At 39.3% G+C, this 23,031-nt stretch overlaps 1 protein-coding gene and 1 long non-coding RNA gene across 3 annotated transcripts in view; one reads left to right on the forward strand and one right to left on the reverse strand.

The window, feature by feature from the left end:
* DUSP16 (dual specificity phosphatase 16) overlaps nt 1-23,031 on the reverse strand; it is a 75,641-nt gene that overhangs the window by 45,616 nt on the left and 6,994 nt on the right. The gene's annotated exons all lie outside the window — the stretch shown is intronic.
* On the forward strand, nt 15,129-17,254 carry LOC123001218 (uncharacterized). The gene is made up of 3 exons (XR_006409853.2): nt 15,129-15,326; nt 15,444-15,552; nt 16,883-17,254. It is a non-coding gene; the product is annotated as an uncharacterized LOC123001218 (long non-coding RNA).

Consider the following 23,031-nt stretch of genomic DNA (forward strand, 5'->3'; position numbering starts at 1 on the left):
GAAAAGACTGTAATAAGAAAGATTACTATTAATATCAATTTAATACAATTTTTCCAACTCTACAAATGTGTTGTATCTAAGAATGGAATCCTGGTTTTATAGCACAGAATGCAGAATGTAGCAAATGCAGCACTGAATGCAGGAAAATATCAAAGACAGGTTAAACAAGACGTGTGCTCGGACACATCTGAACCAGAAGGAAGCAGGTTAAAGGATCTTTAAATTAAAAAAAAAATTTTTTTTAGTATATCACCAGTTTATTGTAAAAGAATAAAAATCCAGAATAGCCACATGAAAGAGATGGATAGGGAAGGTATGTGGGAAGGGGCACAGAGCCTCCAAGCTCTCACCAGATGTGCCAAATTTATTGAAATGCATTCAAGGAGTTCTCCCTGTCAGAAGGTGTATCAAATACTTACCACAAGGACTCTGTTAGATCACTGTACTCAAGGGGTTGGTTAACACTAAGGCAAGCTTATGACCTTTATCCATGCACCACTTTTAGCCCACTCCATCCCAATACAACAAAATTCCACTACATGAAAGATAAGGTGTACTTTCCTGACAAAGAGTGAAATTACTACGGATATAATGACCAGGACAGACATCTGGACAATTTGGAACACAGTCTAGTGTTCCAAAGAGAGGATATAATTTAATTTTTCCAATGAAGATCAGAAGGTTCTAGGAACAAACACTGGAAAACAATTAGAAACCATCAACACCAAACCTTCCATCACATCCACTTGAGCCCAAGTTTGTACTGGAATGTTATCTACTTTAAATCTCTTAATACTAAAAGAAGTAAAGCGAGAATGCCAAACTGTATTCTCCTGAAGATAATTTCAAAATGGCTTACAAGGATGTTTTCCAAGAGACTGCCAAGAAACTACTTCATCTTTCAGTTAAAAGACACATGAGAAATACTGGGAAAAGCCTACACATGCAACAGAAGGGGACCAAGTAACTTACAAATTATAATAAATCCTGCAACACAGTACCAAGCAGCATTTTTAAATCATGGTGTAAAAGCATACTTCTTGACAATGAAAGATGGTCATGATACATGAAGAGAATAAAATCAAGTTACAAAACAGGAGGTAAAGTAGGACCTGCCCAACAGCGACATACACACATGCACACAGGATGGATACATTCAAAGTGTCACAATAGTTTTGCAGGGTAACCAAACGTAATATTTATTATATTCTTTTCCACAATCTTGGGAAGTAGAAAAAAGTCTCAGAAGAAGGGTGTGACACAGAGCCACTAACGTGGCCACAGCAGTCCTGTACGTTGCTCCTTATCAGGACTGTTAAGAAAACCGTGCGTTGGAACAAGGTAAAAAGATGAGCAAATACAATACAGGAAAACTGATGTTTACCCTCAAGGTAAAAGCTGTTTTTCTGCTTCACAAAGGAAGTTACAGAGAATGATTTTCAATAACAATAATGTTGGGGGGAGGGAGACAGGAAAAATTAAATTTTAAATCACACACTTAGAACTATAAAGCTGGCCTTGCAGTAGGTCAGTTGGGGTATGACTCTTCATACAAAGGGTTTCTTCTGTACTCAAAGAATTTATAGCTAGTTTTCTTTTAAAAAAATTAATATATTCCCTAATACTCTTAAAATGTATTTCAACTTATAAGGTTTCCAAAATAAACCTGCTTAAAGCATCACAAATGAAACCCAGTATGACTTTCATTCCTCTCGCTGGAAAAGCACAAATTCTTTTAACAAAGTATATACAGCAGCCTCGTCACTATTCTGAGCTCCTAAACAGACACGCACAACAAGACTTGAACACATTCCAGGCGTGGCCTTCAAGCCTGGACCACACCTGCTTCCAAGGCCCTGAGGCTAAAAATAACTCCGGGGCCTCCCACTCGGGCCACCAGCCAGGCCCGGGGGTAGCTGCAGGCCCCTTGCTCAGCACCACCAACAGTGAAAGCAGGAGCTACCTAAGTCTACAACCACAAAAACCTCCAGGACAGGCTTCTTTCCCTCTGTGCCCATCACCTCCATCCGAGGCCTGCTCGTTTTCTTTGCCGCTCGACGCCCAAAACAAATCTGGGAATTTAGAAACAAGTAAGGTTTTATGGTGTATTGTTTTTAAAGACAACAACCACCGTGGACCACAAGACTAGAAAGGATTCAGGAGACCCTGTTCCTAATTTCAGCTCTTCTACAAAGACACTAAAATGTCACAGCAAGAGTCACTTGACATCCCCAAGACCTGTGAAGGAAGGACTCCTGTCATCACTTAACATCTGAGGACATGATGATGTCACGGTCAGCGCATCCCGGGCCTCAGCACGGTGCTTCCTCAGGACAGTGCGCCAGGACTGATCTGACCATGGAGCCATCATGTTAAGGACTTACAGCTTATGTCCTACAACACACAAATCAGAACGGGTAACTCCTGGGCAGTGGGGCCACAAAGAGTGGGGCGACGGTTGCAGGTCATTTCTTTTGTGGTAAGGGATTTCTAAGGTTTGCTCCAAGACAATGACTTCCACTTTTCTGCCAGCCCCGCCGCAAGGCACGCAGGAGCCCCCTCTAGGCTTGTGACTCTACCAGGTAAAAAAATATCGAGGGAGGGAGGCCAGGGGCAGAGGAAGATGGGGCGGCAGCAGCAGCACTGCTCACTCCAGGCTCCGAGGCTGTGCTAATTTAAGTCCCTGCATCTGTCCTCCCACCTCCCCTTCTGGGGCCCGGGGAGCTAATGATATCGGGAAGCTGCACCACAGGGCAAAGTGGGTGGCAAGGCCGGGACCCAAGCAAAGAGTCGCAGCACCCCGGGACAGCCTCCTCCGGGATCAGAATCCTCCCTGTGCTCATCCTACAGTTACTTTTTCCATTCTGTCCTTTTCGCCGTCTATCTTTTCCCCGTAACTTGGCTCCGTCCCATCATCTAACTGTGCTGTGTCCCCGCCCTTATTTGTTCTTAGAAGCTCTGCTGCTCCCCTGTCTCTCTCCCTCCCTTCCTCTCCCCTTCATCTTCATCTTCATTTCTCCCTTCCCGATGATACCCAAGACTCTTCTCCGGTTCAGCCCTTATCATGAACCCACTTTCTTTGTTGGGGGGAGAACTGCCAAGGCCCTTGATAAGGGTCGCTATTATAGGGAGCACCCACAACTGCTCCAGACCGCTTTGAGACAGTCATCCATAGAGTCAGGTGTTCAATCAACCTTGGAAATCTTTTATTTGTTACTGTAAAATAAAAAGTTTCATTTCAGAGGAGAGAGAAATGATCTCCGGTTGAGTGTTTCACACATGGCTACACTGAAATGATTAACCTAGTCTCCTCCGTTCTCACCAGCTCTCAAGTGCCCATCTGATGATCTAGATACCACGGGTAAAACCACTCTCTAAACCTCAGAGGAAGACCCAAATCCTCAATGTTTCCATACTAGATTGCTTAGAAAATGAACAAGATCGGAATTATTTTGTCATCTAGTGCTCAGATTTTTAAAGCAGAAAGCAAGCTCTGCAAGTGTGGATGAAGCTGTCCTCATCAAGGGTCTGACTGACACCTGTGCCCACAGCGTCCCCGCCCTGCCCTTCCTCCTGCACCACTGGCCTCAGAGGGCCACTAGTTCTCTTCTCAGTTGAGCCCAAGCCCATCCCGAGGACCTTCAAGGAGAAGAAAAGACAGAGTGAAAACGAAGAAACTACAGGCCCCTACCTCAGCTCCCAGTTCTACTGGCTCATATTTTAAAACGATTTCCCAATTTGAAGAGCAAATAGATAGTAATGGATTAGAATTCACAGAATAAAATAAATACCCATGACTGCAAAAAAACAGATTTCCTGAAAACACTTGCTCAAGAATGAAAGTGCAAGAGGATGGTGTTCCTATTCGTTATCTGGTTCTCTTTTAAGAGGTTACTGTGTCGCCTATGGGACGGTACTGCATTCTGGTGTGACGTCAGCCAGGCGCAGGCATGCCACGGGCAGCAGGTAAGCAGGGGACACGTTCCTATCGAAGCCTCAATGTCCCGCTCTGAAAAATACCTGTGTCTGTATTGGTTTAAGTTGAATTAACTTAGGTTTCTAAAACAATATGGGGTACTGTGGGGGAGAAAAAACAGAATGGACGGAAAGCCCCGATATTATTTAGTTGAAAAAGCACATTTGTGCAAAAATAAAAGGACAACACGCTAGCAGGTATACAGCAAGTCGAAGAAGGATTTTGAAGGAAAACAGGGACATGAACTGCCAGAGAGAAGAGGGAAGAAAATTCCAGATGAAGATCACGCATGAGCAAAAGTAGAGAGACAAACTGTGTGCAGATTTTCCTGGCTAGAGCACAGATTATAACAGCGAGGAACAGAACTGGTTGGTGAAGTGGAATGGGCCAGCCGGTGCGGATTCCTGAAAGTCCAAAGCCACACAACGCGAGCCTTATGAACGGAACATGAGAACACTGCTGGAAGAATTTCACCAGTAACTTTCTATGGATCGAAATAAGGAGAAAATCGAAGCAAGGAGACGACTAGTTAGAACCTGTACAGTGTTCGTTGTCTAAAGACAGGCTCTGCCTAGAGTGGGGACTGCAAAATCTGACAGCAAAGGAAGGAGCCAAGGAACTGGTGATGGTCTAAATCCAAGGCAGTATGCCTGGCACAAAACACGCCCTTATTAAATAACTGACTTCCTGACTGAAGGTGTCTGCGGAAACGGCTGTGTAGACTACATTATCAAGTCATTCTACGATAAAAACATCCAGAAACATCTCGGTAACTTATTCTGTCCCTGCTTCAGATGAACCAATATCAAGCAAAATGAGCAGTATGTACAAGTTCAAGTTTTACTAGTCAGGTCATTGTTCATGAAACAGAAGCATTAGTCATATTAAAAGGCCAAAATAAGTAAAGCAGAACGCAAACAGAGGTAGATACTGGATGCTGGCATTATGGGTGACTTCCTCCTATATATTTTTCAGTAATTTCTAACATTTCCATTTTATATATATATAAATATTACACACACACATATATATATGCACATATAAAAGGTATATATCTTCTGCAACAAAAAATCTAAGACATATATATATTTTAATCACTGGTAACTCATGTCATGCTATTCAGAGGAAGAAAGTAATTATTTTGTATGAATCACTAATCAAAATAAGTTTCAATACAGAGTCATGGGATTCATCCAACAGTGCTCAGTAGTGTGAAAAAAAATGAGAGATTTGTAAAAATTTAATTACATATCCCTATAACAGCCCTGCTTCAAGGTGGGAAGCATTCATATGTAGTCCATACAAAGCAATATAAACATATACGATTTAGTACAGGGCAATGTCCCTTTTCCAGAGGTAACCTGCAGTACCAAAGACCACTGAGTCAAAATTAAAATTGAAAGCACAATCATTACAAATCAAATAAGTTTGCCAAAAGTGAAATTTAGTATAAAGTAGACCGCAGGATTGTCTATTAAGAACTCAATGACTTAAATACCAAAATATCTAGTTTCACCATCTCATATAAAAGGTAGTCCATGGCATAGACTCCAACGATAATGCTTACAAGGCTCCAGTGTTTTATCTCACTGCACACATTCCCAAATAGGCACAGAAGAAACCTACCACCATTTGCTATCAATATAATTAAGCATCACAGAACACTATCAGAGACTAAAAGGCCCTCTAAGCAAAATGTAAATGTTCAGTTTGTTCTCTTGCAAATAGTGTTCATCCTTCTGAATTCTGGGGTTTTGGACCGTAGCTAAAATGTAAAGCTCCAGAAGAAAAATTAAATAGATTAGTGGAATAGACATGTGTTCGTTTATTGACCACCTACTATATTCAATTTCCTATAGAGCAAATTCTCAGTTGCTTCTTCCAAGGATCACTTAAGGAATTTGATTTAAAATATGATAAAAATGATCACCCAGGCTCCGTTCCTGGAGACTGATACTTGAGGTCTCAAGTGGAGACTGTGACATTTAATAAATGTCCAAGGAGGTTCTTCGGGTCAGGCAAGTTTGAAAAACACGGTCCTAAAGATACATTTGGTTCTCTCAATGTTCACATTCAATCAGTTGTCAAGACCTACTGATTCTCAGTCTCTCTCTCTCTCTCTGTCTCTCTCTCTCTCTCTCGCACCTGGAGGACAAAAGGTACAAAAGCTGTGTTTGAACTGAAAATGGCAATGGGAATTGCCAATAATGGGAAGAACGGGATGTCAGTCTGAGAGAAATTCAAGTCTCATAGCTGAAGCAGGCATTCCATTCTACTCCTAGTACTTGCCTTCTGACAGGTCAGTAACATCCCTTTTATAAAATGTTAAGTACTTGCCCAAAGTCACATAATTCATTAATGGTGGAACAGAAACCAGAGCTCCCACAAAGCAGTGCTTTCCACAACTCTATAGGTCTTACCAAACATTTGCAAATTTTAATAGGCTCCTGAAAGGCACAGAAAGCAACAGATTTCAAAAGATGAGAAAAAAATACATCCTTTTAAACACCTGGTATGTGTGGCTGTGAGGGGAGATGGCCTCATCACTATCTGCAGAGAAATAGCCACGTTAGGGGCACCTATGACTCTTGATCTCAAGGCTGTGGGTTTGAACCCCACATTGAGTGTAGAGATTATTTAAAAATAAAATATTAGGGACGCCTGGGTGGCTCTGTTAAGTGTCTGCCTTCAGCTCGGGTCATTATCCCAGAGTCGTGGGATCGAGTCCCGTATGGGGAGCCTGCTTCTCCCTCTGTTTGCCCACTCTCTCTCTGACAAATAAATAAATAAAATCGTTTTTTTTTTTAAGTTAAATAAATAAAATATTTTTTAAAAAAGAAGAAATAGGGGCACCTGGGTGGCTCATTAAGCATCTGCCTTCGGCTCAGGGCGTGATCCCGGTGTTCTGGGATCGAGCCCCACATCAGGCTCCTCTGCTGAGAGCCTGCTTCTTCCTCTCCCACTCCCCCTGCTTGTGTTCCCTCTCTCACTGGCTGTCTCTCTGTCAAATAAATAAAGAAAATCTTAAAAAAATAAAATAAAATAAATAAATAAAAAAGAAGAAATAGCCATGTAAGAAGTAGAGAACAAAATGATGAGACGACAAGCCCCACAGAACATTCATGAAGAATAAGGAACTCTGAAAGCAGAAGCTTGTCTGCTTCACTGGGTCACTGTGAGAACACAGTTAAGTATGCAGAAGAATCGTACTTTACAAATTGTAACACTTGCTAAAAAGGGAATAACTCAATCCAGGATTAATGGAGGAGCATTTTGGCTAACACAGTTCTGAACCCTGGCTGCACATTAAAATCACCTGTGGAATTCTTAAATAGCCTGACGTATCTCAGACCAGTAAGTCAAAATCTCCGGGGAGTGGGACCCAGGCATCAGCATTTTTTACACAAGTAGGTAGTGGTGGATCCTTTACTGCCTCCCAAGGAAGGGTCGCAAAAGACAGGCCACTTGGAAGGCAGAGTTTAAGGAGAAAAGGAGAAATTGGGTGACACACATTATACTGAAATCCATCTCACCTACATCTTGAAGCGATATCTGCTCAAAGTCGGGTTCTGACTATACCATCAAGTCACAGAACACGTTCTCAATATCATAGTTCCTATAATTCCAATAATAATGAAGGACCACAATTCACTTATGATACCCAACAAAAGTCCACAAGGATGTGCTGGGGCACAAAACCCTGTTCTGGCTTCATAAAACAGTTTATGGTCAAAGCAATCTAGTTTCCAATCTTTCTTCACTGTTTTTTAGATGTATCAAGAAAAGATTTTTCAAGGTTGAAGGGAGACAAGACAGAGTTCAGTGTTCACCTGTGAATGAATGCAAGTTAAATAAATATCTCCACCCAGGAATTTCCCATTACTAAGGACAAATCACAGGGCATACAATCTTTTGTAATCCCTCCCTCTGATCCAATCCTGTAAAACTTCATTTAATAAGCTGATGATGGAAACCAAGATTTGGGCCACCAGCCAAACAATCTTTATTACATTAAATAAAGGACATCTCCACCCTTCTTAGGGTTGTGCCAGTAGTTACTTTAAAAAAGAAAAAGAAAAAGCGGGGGGGTGGGGTGGAGAAAAGGTAGCATTCAACCAGAGTCAGAAATTTCTATTCATAATATACCTTATTGACATACAAGAGAAGAAACACCAGACTAGAAAATGCTCACGCGACTCTCCCCCTTGAGTACTGGGTCAGACCGGCGGCTCATTCACTTATATCACCATTTCTGAACATCTGGATTACGCAAACCTTTCTGTCCAGGCATCTTTGGATGACACAACACCATAGAAATAAAATGTGTGCACCAGATACCCGGAAAGCTGTGGAGAGGGGTGCACCAAGACTGGGAGAAGAGAAAGAATTTCTAGTGGTGGCGTCTGAAAGTCAACAAGGAGGAGATGATAAATCTCACCGACCTGTATTTACCCTGGATGCTCTCCTACCCCAACTTCTTAGGGTGCTATACAATCTCTTTGTATTCACAAATAATTTTTGGCCAAGAGAAATTTGGAGGGAGCAGGGACATTACTAGCCAGCACACTCTTTTACAAACTCTGGAGGCAACCTCTTTTCCGCTGGACCCCGAGGCTGACTGCTTCCTGCCAGGAAACACTGAACACAGATTCATCCTCAGGAGGTAGGCAGTTTGCAGCACAGACTCAGCAGAAGGAAAGGGGGCAGAGGCAAGACAGTCCCCTTCCTTCAGATCCCAGGTACACGCAGCCCCCTCCCCCATCACAAATACAAACCCAAAGAGAAGCGTAAAAGGGAAGGACGGCTTTACGACTCTGACAGTTTTCTGACAAGATCACACTGACATTTCTGCCCGTTGGCATCTCCTACAAAGCGTAAGCAGGAAAGTAAAAGAGGAAGTCTTAGTAAAACTAGTCTGCATTATTGCAAGGCCCAGTAAGGTAGGCAAAAGGTGTAGCGCTCAGGAGCTGGACAAACTAGAAGAGTTGTAGACAGAAGTTAGCTGCCTAGACTTTACGATCCTCAAACTTTTTAGTCAACAGACCACTTTAGAATGACAAAACTGCCATGTCTTCCAACAATTGTGTCTCTGATTACTCATGACCCATTACAAACACTAAAGGAAACAATGACCAAGAAAGTTCTGCTGACTGGTATAATGACATATGAAGCCTAGATCAGAATTTAGATAAGAGAGTATTGAAAACAGGCACAAAAAATTGTACAAGAATGTCCACATGATGAATGGCTATGCAAAACATGGTATATATCCACACAATGGAATATTATTCAGCCATAAAAACAAATGAATATTGCTACCTGTTATGACATGGACAAGTTTTGAAAACATTATCCTAAGTGAAAGAAGCCAGACACAAAGGCTACATAGTTAATGAATCTGTATATATGAAATGCCCAGAATAGGCAAATTTATAGAGATGAAAGATCAGTGGTTGCCAGAGGCTGCCTGGGGTGGGAGGATGAGGGTGACAGGGAATGACTGTTAATGTGTACCGTGTTTGGGGGGTGATAAAAATGTTCTGGAGTTAGGGACACCTGGGTGGCTCAGTTGGTTAAGCATATGCCTTCAGCTCAGGTCATGATCCCCAGGGCCCTGGGATCGAGCCCCACATTGGGCTCCTTACTCAGCGGGGAGCCTGCTTCTCCCTCTGCCTGCTGCTCCCCCTGGTTGCATGCTCCCCCCCCGCCGACAAATAAATAAATAAAAATTTAAAAAATAAAGTTAAAAAAAATGTTCTGGAGTTAGTTGTGATGCTTGCATAGTTCCATGGGTATACTAAAAAACACTGATTTTTTTTTAACTTTAAAAAAATGAATTTTAGGGACACCTGGGCAGCTCAGTGGTTAAGCATCTGACTTCGGCTCAGGTCATGATCCCAGGGTGGTGGGATCGAGTCCCGCATCGGGCTCCTTGCTCAGCCGGGAGCCTGCTTCTTTCTCCCTCTGCCTGCAGCTCCCCCGGCTTGTGCGCGCTCTCTCTCTCTCTGACAAATAAAATCGTTATAAAATTTTTTTTTAATTAAAAAAATGGATTTTGTAGTTGTGAATTAGATCTCAATTTTGTTAAAGGGTAAATTGCATGGTATGTGAATGATAACCCAATAAAGCTGTTATTTAAAAAAAAAAAAAAAAGACAAAGAAAGGCCAAGAAACTATACCAAATAAAAGGAAATGAAAAAGATACATGACAAGTAAATGCAGTATCTGATCTTCAACTGGGTCCCATACTAGAGGGAAAACATGCTATAAAGAATCTTATTGGATCAACTGGCAAGACGAAATACAAAAGACAGAAAGGATAGGGGTATTAAATCAATGTTAGGTTTACTGGAGTTAACAGCTCTACTATGGGTAGAATGCCCTTGTTCTCTGCGGAGCCGCTGAAGTGGATGGGGATAAAGGGCCATGATGTGTCCAACTTATTCTCAAGTGGAAAAATATATCATGTATATACATGAAGACAGAGCAGATGAGAAAGCAAAGGGGGCAAACTGTTAACAGTATATGTTGATTTTTTTCTTCTCTGTATGTTTAAAATTATTTCCAAAGAAAAAGTTTAAAACACAAAAACAAAGAAAATATACATACGCTAAGATACAAAAATTCTACTTCCAATAATTTATCCCATATAAATATTTGCCCAATATATTATATGTGAAATACTGTTCACTGAAAAACATGTTTAATATTGTAAAAAGTCAGAAACAGACACAATCTCGAGTCAGTGACCAATTAACGGGTTAAGTATATTATTACCAATGTGGTATTATTCCCTATGGCTGTCTAAAAAGAAAGATGTTTATATGTACTGATGTCGAATGGTTTCCACAAATATTTTCTTTTTCTTTAAGTTCTCTTTTTACTGAAGTATAGTTGACATGCAAGGTCATATTAGTTTCAAGCGTATAACACAATGATTTGACAATTCTGTGTATTACTCAGTGCTCACCACAATAAGTGTAGTCACCATCTTTCACCATATGATGTTATTAAAATATGACTGACTCTATTCCCTATGCTGTACTTTTCATCTCTGTGACTTATTTCAAAAATGTATTATTTTGTGAAATAGAAAACAACAAAACAGGGGCGCCTGGATGGCACAGCAGTTAAGCGTCTGCCTTCGGCTCAGGGCGTGATCCCGGCATTATGGGATCGAGCCCCACATCAGGCTCCTCCACTATGAGCCTGCTTCTTCTTCTCCCACTCCCCCTGCTTGTGTTCCCTCTCTCACTGGCTGTCTCTATCTCTGTCGAATGAATGAATGAATGAATAAATAAATAAATAAATAAATAAATAAATAAATAAATAAATAAAACAGGGATATAGGAAGAATGGGGCTCTCCCTAACAGCAAAAGCAATGGAAACCTAAGCCGCTCAGGCATGCGTTGACTTAGGAAAGGATTTAAAACTGTTCTCTATATGTATTTATGAAGCTAGTTATTTATTTGTAGATAGGAATAATTTTCTCTCCTACAACACTGGTAATATAAACTTTCCTAGTGAAAAAAGAAACTGATACAATCTGGATGCCATTCTGTCCTAGTTAACTCAAAATCTCTCTTAATAAACTTTTAAAAAGTCAAATACAACATGCATACTAAAAAGCATACAAATATGAGCATACAATCGAAGAACTCTTAACAGAGTTAGCATATTCATGCAACTACCATCTGATCAAGGAATAGAAGACTCCAGAAGCTGGCCTCATATACTGCCCCGTCAATTAATCTCCTTCCCTACAAAGGTCACGGCTATCTCGACTTCTTACACCACAACTTAGTTTTGCCTGTTTTTGCCTGTCTAAACTCTCTTGTTCGACACTATTATTTGAGCCCATGTTGTTGTAAATAGCAATAGTTTTCCCTGTTCACTGCTATACAGTCCTTCACTGAATATATGACAGTGTACCTATCCTTTCTTCTACTGGCAGGCCATCTAGGTTGTTTCCAGTTTGGAGCTGTTATAAATTGTACTATGAACATTCTTGTAGTTTCTGCTGGGTACACACTGAAGAGTGGACTTACTGGATCGGAGGTATGACGACTAGGAGGAGCTTTACTACAATACTATCAAATTTCCGAAGTAGCTATACCAATTTACAACTCCACCATCAGTGTTGGAGATTACTAGTTCTAAGTCTTCGCTGATACTTGACATTTTCAAGTTTTTGTTGCTGTTGTATTTGTTTGCTTTTAAATTTTAGCTATCCAGGTCAGCGTGCAGTGGAAATTCACCACGGTTTTATTCAGCATTCTTTGATGACTAATATGTTGAGCCCCTCCAGAAACGTTCGCATTTAAATCTACAGTTGACTTGAAATCTATTTTTATGTATGAGGTGAAACAGGGGTCAAAACTGATTTTTTCTGGTATGGACAGCATATGCAATTGACCCAGGATCATTTACTCAAAAGATTTTTCTTTCCACATTGCTGTATAATGCTGCCTTAATTATAAATTAAGTGTGTATATGTATACATGTACATACAAATATACATCCTTCTATATATTTATTGCAAACACACACATTTATTTTTGTAGGTCTATTTCTGGTCTTTATTCCACTGACCTGTTAATTCCACACTGTATATCCAGTAGTGCACATCCTGCAATTTTGCTTCTCTTTGATATTATTACCTTGGCTATTCTTGCTGTTTGTGTTTCCATATAAATTCTAGAATCAGCTTGTGTAATGATTTTAGACATCTTTCACTAGATTTATTTAGTCCTAGGTATTTGAATTTTTTGATATTATGTCATCTTTCTCAAAACTTCATCTTCCGGTTATTACCATCACACAGAAATACATATTTCATATACAGACGTGGTATCTAGGAATATTACTGAACTTACCTTTAACAAAGTATTATTTTTAATTTACATAAAATAAGATTAATATTTTCTGCTGTACAGTTCTAGGAGTCTTGACTAAATGTAACCATCCACTCCTTTGTAATCAACACTTTCCCCCCACCCTCAAACCCCGGCAACCACTCACCTGTTCTCCAAACCTACAGTTTTGCCCTTCTAGAATATGACTTAGATTGAACCACACAGTGTATAACTTTCTGAGAGTGGCTTCTTTCACTCACTATAATGCCTTTAAGATTTATCTATCTATTAAACTATACATCAATAGTTCGTAGGGATGTACCACACTCTGTATATGCATTCACCAGTTGTAGGAAATTTGGGTTCTTTCTAGTTATTGGTGATTACACATAAAGCTGCATAACCATTTGAATACAGGTTTTTGCAGGAACATAAGTTTGCATTTTTAAGTAAACACCTAAGAGTAGGGCTGATGAGTCATATGAGAAGTGTACACTTATCTTTATAAGACACTGCCAAACTGTTTTCCAAAGAAATTGTACCATTTTGCACTCCCACCAGAAACACATGAAAATTCCATTTGCTCTCTATCCTCACCAGAACTTGGTATCATATTTAGGAAGTCCCTAGTTTCGTCTGTTAAGAGCATTGTATCATGAACAGATATTAGATTTTAACAAATGCTTCGCCTGAATATATTGAGATAGTCATATGATTTTTCTACGTTTACAGGTAATGTGGTGAATTACATTGATTTTTGAATACTATCAAAATCTTATGTGTTCCCTAATTAGAAAAAGCTTACTTACTATCACACAAATCATGATCAAATTTTAAGTTACTCTGATAAAAAGGTACATGGACAATGAAGTCTAATGCTATTCTAAAAGCTACTATCCAGCCAAAATTGTAGTGATCGCTTCAGTCACATTTCCTAGCAAATCTTTCCCCACCAAATACAAAATGGATCAGAGAAATGGTGACCAAATCAGTCTCAGAGCCATATGTACCACTCTAATGTTTAAAATGTGGAATCTGAAGCAATCAAATGGGAAGAGAACTTCTATTTCAAATGACATTAATGTTGTTAAAGAGTAACACTGTAGTGAAATTATAGGATAAAAATGTTACTTTTCCCATGCAACATAAATAAATGAATGAAAACACCTGATAGTTGTATACATTATAAATTTATGAAATGGTATCATTTGGAGGGGAAATCTTACACCCTTTTGATAATGATGACATTAACGAATTCTGACCTACTAATTACCAACCATAAGTTAGTTTTATCTTTTCACTTTACCTGTTCTTTGGGTTTGTGTTTTTTCACAACCAAATGACCAACCATAATCAGAGAGATGGGTGATGAGAAGCCCCACAGGGCCGAGATAATCTTTTGCAATGAAATTGTCATAATGTTATCAAATGCATTTTCAATCCTCGAGTTCTGTATAATCTAGGTTAAGAATGACCTAGGGTAGCTCTGTACATTTTGGCAGCTTCCCACACTGTAGCTCTGAAGTTACCTTAGTCTTCTGTATTACCTCCCCTGTTCACACACTCAGCTCTTTTCAGTATCTTAGCAAACGAAGAGATTGGTAATGTGCCATCAAGACCTGACAACACACCGGAAAGCAATGCCGACGCCATGGATAGCCAAGCACAAAGGCAACACTGGACTGGTTATCTTGAGTTCTACTGCGAGCACTACGAATTCCTCCCTCTTTCTGGGTCACATTCCTCACCCATTCGTATTTGGTTTTAACTGGATTTTACTTGTTGCTCTTATTACCTCGTAGAGTGCTACTAGCATTAGGGCATTTTAAGTCACGGCACCATATGGTGATAATATATAACTCCAAATAACTAAGATGAGCTCCCTGAGGACTGGTCATCTGCCAAACAGTATCCATAAGATGCAAAAAAAAAAAAAATTAAAAATATCAAGTACCTGAAATCTAAAAGTAATTCTATGCATGTTATAGCACAGTCCACAGTATCCTTCAACCTCAACCACCACAATCACATTACTTCTTTTAATTACTACCACCATATCACTAGAAAAGCCACAACGAATAAACAAATCAGTTGGGTAATACTTCTTTAAAGCTGGCATTTAACCCAAAACTTCAGCTGGTTTTACAGAAATAAAAATTCACTGAATTTAAACTGGGTGTTCTGTTTGCTCTGTGAATTTAAAACGACAACAAATACGCTGTCCAATGAACTTTGGCTTCTATTTCCTCATGTGAGTAGGTTTTTAAAACACAACTGCCATCTATCTCCAGGGCAAAGTACAACACACCTACTGAAGGACTTGTGTGAAGCAGCAGTAAAAGAGCGAATCTTTAGGCTCAGGATTTGAGAGTCATACCACCAGTATGAAGAGCAAAAGGAGGAAAAATTTGTAAAAATTAAAAAACCAAAGATCTGACAAAGCTTTTGTGGAGTGCTTCTTATTAGCCATCGACAAAGACTTCTCACTCTAGGGGTCAGTATTACTTAGGATCGAAGGAAATGTTAGCTGCTCGAGGTCAGGTGGTAAAAGGCAATACTCTCAAAACTAAGAATTTTAACACCCCAGTTATCATCTTGTCTACCCCCACAGGTAATGGGGAAGAGGAGGAAGAGTAGAAGAATGAATCTGAGGCCTCAAATGCTCTTTGGACTACAAAGCCCTCAACTAAGCCAGCTGTACTGGCAACAGCTAGAAATGGGTGAGTGAGGCAGCTCTGCAGGCGCTCTACTCCGCTCTTTCCATTTTTGTATCCCGGCGTTATCACACCTGATCTGTGAGTAGTTCTAAGTTGCCAATCCACATTTTAAAAACCAAATGGCGGGGCGCCTGGGTGGCACAGCGGTTAAGCGTCTGCCTTCGGCTCAGGGCGTGATCCCGGCGTTATGGGATCGAGCCCCACATCGGGCTCTTCCGCTGTGAGCCTGCTTCTTCCTCTCCCACTCCCCCTGCTTGTGTTCCCTCTCTCGCTGGCTGTCTCTCTCTCTGCCGAATAAATAAATAAAATCTTAAAAAATAAATAAATAAATAAATAAATAAATAAAAATAAAAAAAAATAAAAACCAAATGGCATCTTACCAAAGAAAAATCAAATAACCCAATTAAAAAATGGGTGAAGGACTTAAACATTCCTCCAGAGAGGATATACAAATGGCCAACAAGTAAATAAAAGATGCTTAACACCTTGTGCACTCTTGGAGGGATTATAAAATGGTGCAACCATTATGCAAAACAGCATGGTGGCTCCACAAAAAATTAAATATAGAACCACCAAATGATACAGCTATTCAACTTCTGCATATATATCTAATGGAATTGAAAGCAGGGTCTCTAGGAGATATTTGTACACCCATGTTCATAGCAGCATTATTCATAATGACTAAAAGCAACTCAAATGTCCATCGACAGATGAATAAACAAAGCGTGGTTATACATAAAATAATACAACATTAATCAGCTTTCAGAAGGAAGGAAATCCTGTCACATGTCACAATAGATGAATCTTGAAGACATTACTCTAAGCAAAATAGGTCACCAAAACACGTAAACACTGTATGATTCCACTTACATGAAGCATCTAAAATAGTCAAAATCATAGAAACAGAATGTAGAATGGTTACCAGGGGCTGGGGGCAGGGAGAAATGGGGATTTGTTGTTTAATGAGTAAAGAGCTTCAGATTTGCAAGATGAAACAGTTCTAAAGATATGTGTAACACCAAAGTGACCGTACTTAACACTACTAGTTAAGATGGCAAATTTTCTGTTGTTTTTACCACAATAAAAAGAAAAAGAATGACAATAGATCTCCTACTTTTTCTTGCTGTGTCCTTGCCAACCTTTCATATTCTCAAGGAGCCAAGAACTGCTCCAGGACGGTCTTCCTTCTCCTGAACTACCCTACAGAAGCAGCCAGCTACCACACTGCTCCGAGCAAGGAGGCAGGTCGCAGTCACAGGAGGGTAGGAGAAATGGCCAGGAGAGGACCTCAAGCAGACTGGCCTCCACTTCTAACTATGACTTTATCCCCCAGCCTAGGAAAGTGGAGACTGGTGTGCTGGACCCCCAGTTGAAGAACGTCCAGGGAGAAGAATAAGGAATCTTTTATGGTGATCTGTTTAAATCATGAAGAGTAGAAAATACAGAGATGGTGCCAAGCGTAAACTCCTTGATGACCGAGTACATGCTATTCTTCCTTGCATCCCTTCTAATACCTCACTCTTACAAGTCACTCAGTAAATACTTGTTCATGCTGATAACAATGACATATTGATGACCACTGGCAGAAAGAATGGATCTTTTGTCCAGAAAAAAAAAGCCTACCAGACTCAGAAGCCAAAGTGCTTATTTTAATGAATGAATGAAGGGTCATTTCCATAATAAAAATCTCCAATGATTTCACAATAACTTTTACTAAAAACTTGTATAAAACTACTTTTTCCTGGCAAGTGAAAACCACACTGCCTAACATTTGTACTTGGAAATTCCCCAACCCCCTCCCAAAATACTGTATCTCCTTAAACTAACATCATTAATTACATTCTATAATGAGATAGCCACTGACAGCATCTAAGATCCTTCAACATGGGTCATTCATCTGCTAGAAAAAAATGCTAGAGTTTGTCTTTCAGTTGGACTGTAGACAAGAGAAGAAGGGGTTTTCCACTGTACATGATTTTTATTGTTGGTTATAAAATCAAGCTTCCTGAATATTTACATTAACAAGGCTCTTAGTCACTCACATAAGGAAAAATGAAAACAATTGCTTTAATTACATACTTACGAGGGTTTCAGTAGAAGAAAAAGTTTCTGATATTTGGATATTCTGTGGTAATGAAATTAGATGCCCCTAAGCTACCCCTAAGCTGTTTAAAGCAGCTGTTAAAGTTGTATACATACATGCATTTAATTCTTAAAAATACACTCCAAAGCGCAGGTGCCTTTTGGTCCCTTAAATGCCACAGTTTAACAACGTTAATCTCCAGGGTCTCCCAATACTGATAAACCACAAATAAAATGCAGTGGGATCACTCTACAAGATTTTTGTTGGATAGAAGATGAAAACTTTTTAGGTTAACATTTTAACAGCCTCTTTTATAAGCAGTGTAATTGCTCTGCAATTTACTAGAGTTAGGAATATGATTTTCAACTCACTGTATGTCCAAATTCATATAATCTTGACAGGATTTTATATGAGGAAGCAGATCACTGCTCTCGCTGAAACACAAGTAGAATCCCATTTAAAGGCACTTGAAACCTCAAAGGTTCTGCCTCATTCAAGTAAAATTTAGTTGCCATAATGCACGAAGGGAATCACTTTCCTTTAGTTGTCCTTTAATTTTATCTAAGGCAGATACGCAGTGCGAACAGTATTAACAAACAAGAACATATGCCCAACAAGCAAAAGGGGATTTCTACCAGGTTTTTAACCACAGTGTTTAAAATTAAGCCTCCTAGTAGGACAACTTGCATTTTCTCAGAACACTGTATGAGGGTATTTTGATTATAGACTACATACACGTATATACATGTTCCTCTAGAAAAATAAAAATGTATTTAGTTTTCCATTTTCAGTGGACATTTGGGGCAGAACATAAGTAACTGCCCAAAAGTCAAAACCTCATTTTAGCTTTAACCTTCTATACCATCAAGATCTTTATTAAAGATACTACCCAGCTAGCAATGCAACTAGGAAACACCACACATTTTCCTATCTTCTCTCTAATCCTGTCCACTTTTTTGATAAAAAAGGTAATAAATGTGAAATGGTCAAGACAGGGGGAAAAAAAAAGGAGAGACAGGAATTTTAGAACTGGGGACTACATCTGAGATGATCTTCATACAATATTCTCACTTCACACTTGAGAAGACTGAGACCGGCCTTTAATCAGCTCTACACCTAATTAGGATAAAGGTCTGTATACCATTCCGCTAAAATCAGAAAGAAAATGGATGTGGCCTTATTTGAGGAGGAACACTTAAAACAGCCTCCAGACTAAAGGAAAGTTGTCTTAGCAAGTTACTTAACCATCTTTGGGCTTTCCTTTTTGCGTATTTATGACAGACACACGGCTACCCAATAGATATGGCTTTCCTTCTAACTTGCTAACAGAATCCCAATTTCTCCTGGGCTCATGCAGTGTGCCAAACCCTAGAAAATGATACGCCAACACGGTAATCCCATTCCCCTCAGCCATAAACATTTCCCCAGTCTCTCCTGTGACTGGGGGCAGTCTTGTAATACAGTTCAAGCAAATGAGACTTAAGAGAAAATAGGATGGATGCCTCCGGAAAAGATTTTGTTCTCTGTTAGGCAAGCACAGGGGGAGGGATTGCTTGCTTGGTCCCCTTCCTTCTTCTTGACTTGGAAAGGAATGTGATGCCTAGAGCTGAGGCAGCCATTTTGTGACCTGGCGTCAGCAAGTGAACATGCAAGAGACGGCAGAGTCAAAGACCACAGTGAACCAGGGGCCTTGAGGACACTGCTGAGCAGCTACACCAACCTCTGAACTTCATGAACCGCACAGTGACAAACAGCTTACGGTTTAAACCTCTGCTAGTGGACTTCCGTTAACTACAGCTGAAAGCAGTTCTGAATTTTTAAAAAATTTTTTCTCTAGCTTGCTGTGATTTTCCTGCCCAATCTCACTCCCATCACAATATATTCTGCTTACACTACAGGCAACTAAGAGGTGACAGGATTATATTTCTCCTGAATAGTTAATAGAGACCAATTTAACTATCGTACAGTACCTCGACTATATGACTCGACTAAAATGTCATCAATAGGGAAAACGTTAGGTGAAAAAACATGATTTAGAATCATGTTTGTTCTTCATTACTGACGTTGATCCTTCCTTCTGCCATCTCAAATCCTTTTTGGAAATAAGTACCACATATATAACAAACTGATAAATGATACCTATTGGAGCCAAACTCTTCTGTCTCCTGTTAGTAAAAAATAAAGTATTACAATTTCACCCTTGAATCTGCAGTCCCAAACCTGGCCCAGTCAATATTTCCATATACTGATGCTCACAACCAAAGCTTAGAGACTTACCAGCACTACACCAAACTCATGGCATTTCTATTTTCTACTATAATGGAACACATACGGGTTGTTATAATAATAAAATTTAAATGTTGGTAAGACATTAAAAGTCAAACTATCCAGTGCAGTTATTTAAATAGTTATTTTAACCATATTTTGATGGAAGTTTTTCAAATATATGTTCATCTCCATGACTCCTGCTGCACCCAGCTCTGTACTTCCCTGGGGCCCCATTCTCCCTGAGCCCAGCAAACAGGAGAACCCGCTTCACCCGCCAGCCCTCTCTGCCCTCCAGTGCTTATCTCTCCACTCTGTCCACAGCCCAGTCCTGCCTGCAGCTGTTCCCATGATCACCAATGTCTACACCACTCACTCTTTCATAATTTCTTCCTTCTAACCTCATTTGTCTTCTGTCATCCCTCAGCTTCTTTGGGGAAAAAAAAAAGGTCAACAGCCTCCCTAGTTGGAAGGAACAAACAACTGCCATGAGCACCCATTCTCCTCTCAATTATGAAACCATCTCTTCTGTTGCCATTCAAGAAGAAAGTGAGCAAGTACTCCTAATTTTGAGCACAGATGTAAAGGAGTATGAACAGATATCTACGTATGTGCATATATGTGGGCTCAGTGCTTTTCTAGTTTAAAAAAAGAAAAAAAGGGAGAACAAATGTTCGTTTTTTTGTTCATTTGCAGAGTGCTTTTACCGACTCCTCCTTGCTGTCTGTCCTTTATCTAACCACTTTCTGATATTATATGACCTTCCACCCATTATGGTCTCTGGGTCGCATGGTTCATCCCACACAGTAGCATATTCCCTTCTTCCTGATAAATTAATCAGTTAAGATAGGAACATTACTTAATTTATACAGATGTCTATGTCAGACTTCTCTAAAATATCTTAGGACATGGTGCTAGTTTATATCAGCATTATAAAAGTATAATCCTGAGACCCCAGGGTGGGAGGTCCCTGGGACCCTTTCCAGAGATGCACACTGGCAAAACTATTTTTGGTAATAACGAAGGTGTTATCTGCCTTTTTTGCTCTCATTCTCCCCTGAGCGTACAACAGCAAATCCAGAGGACACATGGTGTGTGATGATAATGTATGCTGCTGAAAACTAGTGGAACATATGCTCATACATGCTTGTGCTTTTTAGAATTTTCTAAGGTAGTAAGATTAAGGCATAAATACATATGTTTTCAGAAATCAGCTGAGCGTGTTCTCAGTACTTCCATGCGCCTAGCAATAGCAATCTTTGGTAGTATCTGCTATAATCTCCACAACTTCAATATCGTCCAATGAATTCATTTAGTGTTTCAAGGAAAAGAAATTGAATGTTTTAAACATTGACAAGATGAGCTCTTTAAAAGCAAAAGACTTTACATATTAGAAATAAACAAGCCACTGAAGCATTATACAGGGTAAATAACCAGATTGCTCTGGTTGGGACAGTGCACACAATAGCTGAGAAACTAATGAAGTCTGGTATAGTTAACACTGCTGAGTGTCTGCTGGATGGAAAGCCAGTAAAAGAATTCATAGCAGTGCCACTTAAAAATGATACAGTATCTCCTCAAATTAAAGATTTAGTTCCAAACATGAGTTAGAAGTTAGTCTCTCGCCTTAAGGACTGTACTTATGCTTTATAAGTGGACAAATCCGTAGACGTGGGTGGACTTACTGTTTTGTTTTCACTATTCCAGTATCCATGCCAACTAATCGAAGAAGGTCTTCTTTTATGTGAATGGTTGCAACAAAGAGGAATGCTGTTGAATTACTCAAAGTATTAAATAACTTTTTTGAGTCTCACGATTTATCCTGAAACAACTATGTTGATACCCGCGCTCTGATGGTACAAAAGCAAAGCTGGCCAAAACTGCTGGTGCTTTAGCCTGAATCAAGGCAGAAGTATAAAACAGTACTGGTACTAATTATACTCTTCACTGTATTAATCATTTTTTTAAAAAAAGCCAGTTTCACTTCACAATATCCTTGATAAAACATTAAGGGTTATTAATTTTATTGCATCTCACTCTTGAAAACTTGGTCTTTTTAAAAATATTCTGTGTAATGAAATGGAAGGTACACAAAAACACTTCTGCTGCGTATTTAATACAACGGCAGTCTTAAGGAAAAGCGTTTATACAATTGTTGGAGTTGTGAGCTAAACTGTACACTTTTTTCATAGAATACCATTTTTGCTTAAAAGAATGACTGGCAGACAACAGCTAGTTATTCAGACTGAGGTATTTGGCCAACATTTTCTCTAAAATGAATAAAGTGAGCCTGACACTTCAAGGAAAAAATTGACAATATCTGTTGCCAATGACAAAACTTGAGCTTTCAAGAAAAAATTAGAATTTTGGAAAACTTGAACTCAACAGCAAAAATCTTGACCACTGCCCAATTCTCAAAGGCTTTTTTGATGAGAATAATGGTCATATTAATAAATGTGATTTGTTATATATTGTGTAATCAAATGTGTCAACATTTGTAAGATCTGTATAACTCAGTAAACCATTTTTTTTCAAATGACCAATGCATGATGTTACAAAATCACATAGGGTCAAAGAGCCATTCAAAGTTCAAGATGGACCAATTGAGTTTTAATGTTATGGAATATAAAAAAAAAAAATCACTGGTATGGTTTCAGATTCAACACTGAAACTAAATTTTAAGAATCTACCACTTGTTGAGTTTTGATGTGACAAAGGATATTCACAATTACAAAAGCTATTAAAATAGTCCACCCTTTTCCAACTATGTATCTGTATATAGAGGGCTTTCCCCACATAATTCAAACCAAACTATCACAACAGACTGAAATATAAAAGCAGTTATGAAAATCCAACTGTTTTCTATTAAGCAACACAGTAAAAAAAAAGTGGCAAAATGCAAATGTCACACTTCTCACTCTATTTTTTGTTTCGGACTTTTTCACGAAACTATGTTATCTATATTAACCTTTAACGAGTTTGTTGTTTTTAAATGAATAAACATTTTAAACATTTCTTAAATTTCTAGTATGTTCAATATTGACAGATATAGTCCACATAAACAAAAGATCTTTGGGGTCCTCAATAATTTTTAGGAGTACAAGGCGTCCTGACACCAAAATGTTTGAAAACCA

This window comes from Ursus arctos, unplaced genomic scaffold (genome assembly GCF_023065955.2).
Source record: "Ursus arctos isolate Adak ecotype North America unplaced genomic scaffold, UrsArc2.0 scaffold_26, whole genome shotgun sequence".
In the NCBI taxonomy this organism is placed as follows: domain Eukaryota; kingdom Metazoa; phylum Chordata; class Mammalia; order Carnivora; family Ursidae; genus Ursus; species Ursus arctos.